Source organism: Brassica napus, chromosome C8 (genome assembly GCF_020379485.1).
Source record: "Brassica napus cultivar Da-Ae chromosome C8, Da-Ae, whole genome shotgun sequence".
NCBI lineage: Eukaryota > Viridiplantae > Streptophyta > Magnoliopsida > Brassicales > Brassicaceae > Brassica > Brassica napus.
In genome coordinates, this window is record NC_063451.1 from 19,284,080 (window position 1) to 19,287,386 (window position 3,307).

At 44.1% G+C, this 3,307-nt stretch overlaps 1 non-coding gene across 1 annotated transcript; it reads left to right on the forward strand.

Moving 5' to 3' along the window:
• Positions 1-1,816: 1,816 nt before the first annotated feature.
• On the forward strand, positions 1,817-1,923 carry LOC125592082. Its single transcript, XR_007327932.1, has one exon. It is a non-coding gene; the product is annotated as a small nucleolar RNA R71 (small nucleolar RNA).
• The last annotated feature ends 1,384 nt before the right edge of the window (positions 1,924-3,307 follow it).

Sequence of the window (3,307 nt, forward strand, 5' to 3'; positions counted from 1 at the left end):
AGTGGGTTACCTTCTATGGAGAATGAGTAGAGGGAGATGCTCCCTCCTCGTCGTCCTCAGGTGGTAACTCTTCAAGGTGCTCATCAGTAAGAGTGCCCATCTCTTCAATGTAGAAGGCTTGCCCGAACACAGTTGGTTTCTTCATTTTCTCCTTGATGTCAAAGTGGAGAACATGCCCTTTACCCAAATGGAGATCAATCGTGCCCTCTTTCACCTTAACAATTGCTCCTGCTGTAGCTAAGAATGGCCTTCCAAGAATCAATGGGTCCTGAGCCTCCTCACCCATCTCAAGCACCACAAAATCTGTAGGTATCTCATACCTTCCAATCTTCACAGGTAGGTCCTCTAAGATGCCCACAGGGTACTTCACTGAACGATCAGCTAACACCAGAGAGAGTCTACACTTCTTGTACTGAGTGAATCCAAGCTTCTTTGCAACAGACAAAGGCATCACGCTGACACTAGCTCCCAAATCGCAGAGACATTTCTCAAATACCATAGGTCCAAGAGCACAAGGTAGTGTGAAGCATCCTGGATCCTCTAACTTCTCTGGAACATCAAGCCTTTGGATGATGGCACTGCACTCATGGGTAAGAATCATCATGCTTTCCATTTCCTTCTTCTTTGCAGCTACAACATCTTTCAGGAACTTGTTGTATTGAGGAATCAACATGAAAGCATCGATGATGGGCATTGCAACCTGAGCTTCACTCATTTGCTTGTCAAACAAAGCCTTGTACTTCTCTAGCAGCTGCCTCTTGAATCTACCAGGGAATGGTAGTTTGGGTTCATAGGGAGGAGGAACAAAAGAATTCTCACTTGCTGGAGCAAGAACTTCACCATCTTTCACTGTTTTCTTCTCTTCCCCAACCTTTCCTTTACCCTTGGCTTCCACAATCTTCTCCAAGATTTCATCATTGATTTTCTCATCAACAATCACCACTTCATCATCTAAGTTGATGGCCACCTCCTCACCTAGTTTCTCAGCATCCCTGGTGAGGGTTGTAGGAGGTAACTGCTTACCACTCCTAAGGGTGATAGCTTTGGCCTCCTTGGGGTTTTGGTCAGATTTTCCAGGTAGAGATCCTTGCTGGCGAGTCTGGTGAGTGTTCATGGAAGCAAACTGATTCTCTAAATTCTTGACTGTAGAAGCAAGATGTGAGAACTTGTTGTTGAGCTCATTGTAGCTCCCATCAATCTTGGAATGAAGGTTTTTCAACTCATAACCAACATGCTTCTCACTTCTAGTCTGAGACTCCAAGATTTGTTTCAGCAGGGTGTCAGTGCTGCTCTCTTGAGGAGCAGAGGAACCAGATGAGGGGTTTTGATGAGGTTGATAGCTGCCTTGCTGGTTGTTTCGAGGCGGATAACCACTCTGTTGGTTGTTGGGATAGGATTTCTGTTGGTAGTTGTTGTACTGAAAGTTGGGCTCTTTTTGTACCAGCTACCATTGTTGTTGATGAAACACAGCTCTTCCTGACCTTCCAAACCCTCAACCTCATGGACAACAGGTGGTGTATCTTGGCTTGGGTTACCAACAAAGTGCAGCTGCTCTTGTGTGGCTTTATCAGCAAGGAGGATGTCTATCTTATCCTGTAGAGCTTTCAACTCCTTCCTCGTCTGCTTATCATCTGTTCGACTGCTTCTGTCGTGGTCTCCACTGTAGACTGCATCACTCTTTACCATGTTGTCAACCAGCTCCTCTGCATCTTCCTCAGTTCTCCCCAAGAAGAACCCATTGCTAGCTGTATCCAGTCTGGCCCTGTACTTAGGAAGAGCACCACGGTAGAATGTGCTCAGCAAGCTCTCCTTAGAGAAACCATGGTGTGGGCATTGAGCTTGGTAGCCCTTGAATCTCTCCCAGGCTTCACTGAATCCTTCCAAGTTCTTCTGTTGGAAACTGGAGATCTCATTTCTCAGCTTAGCAGTTCTTGAGGATGAGAAGAATTTCTCCAAGAATGCTCTCTTGCACTCATCCCAAGTGGTGATAGAGTGGCTGGGTAGAGACTTCTCCCACTGACGTGCCTTATCCCCCAAAGAGAAAGGGAATAGCTTGAGCTTTAAGGCATCTTCGGACACACCATTGGTTTTTGACAACCCACAGTAGCTGTCGAACCTATCCAAGTGATCAAATGGGTCCTCCAGAGCCAAGCCATGATACTTGTTGTTCTCGATCACGTTGAGGAGTCCTGACTTGACCTCAAAGTTGTTGGCTGCCACAGCTGGTGCTCGGATTCCGAATCTGTGACCATGTATGTTGGGGCGGTCGTAAGTGCCAATGGGTCGAGCTGCCCGCGGTTGGTGTTCTGCCCCTTGCGGTGGATCTGCCATATCAATATCCAAGTGGGCCTGGTGTTCTTCTTCTCTTCTAGCTCTAGCACACTCCCTCTCAAAAGCTCTGATGTCTGCTACTATTGGAACTAGGTTTGATGGACCCCTGCTCCTCAAGTTCATACACCTGAAAGTGAAAGGTAGGTGAAGAAGAAGAATCAGTAACAAAACAAAATTAAAATGACTTAGTCTCAAGCAAGTGACTAAATCTCAATGTTTAAATCTACTCAGAATTTGGCAACGGCGCCAATTTGATGTTAGGAGTTTTCAAGGCTCCTAAGACAAATGTTGTAGTATAGTGATTGTCGAACCAGTTCTGAGGGATATCAAAGCACTGAGAATGCAAGTACTCACTTAATCTAAGTGCAACCAATGATTTAGATGGGTTTTAAGCTATGACTAAAACTAGAAAGCAATAACAGAATGATACTTTCTTGACTAAGGGAAAAGAGAACTCATGGGCATAGGGATTAGACCTTGGGTGATCAAGTATCGAACTAAGGATGGCAAATGATCAATCAAACTATCAACCTTAAGCCTAGACACAATTCTAAGCAAGCTCTATGTCTAGATGAATGCTCATTTGCTAACATATCTCAAACATCAAATGTCTTTGGTTGAATAATATGAAAGCAATCATTACTAACAAGTCTATTAGCTATCTTAGCATCTTTAACAACAAATGTCTTTGGCAAAGTATACTAAAAGCCTAGGAGAGTTGTCTCAGGCATTTCATCAAACACCTTTCGGGTGGGAAATGCCTATTGATCAACTTTTGAGTGGCCAACTCAGAAGATGCATTAAGAATACTCTACTAGCAAGGAACAAGAATGATCTACACTAAAACATCCTAGAACTAACCTAATCACCCTTAATCTCCCTAACCCATGAATTCAAAAGGTGATTACTCACTAATCTCCATGATTCCTCTTAAACCCATATTGGATTTCAGATTAACCATGTAGAGAAATAGATA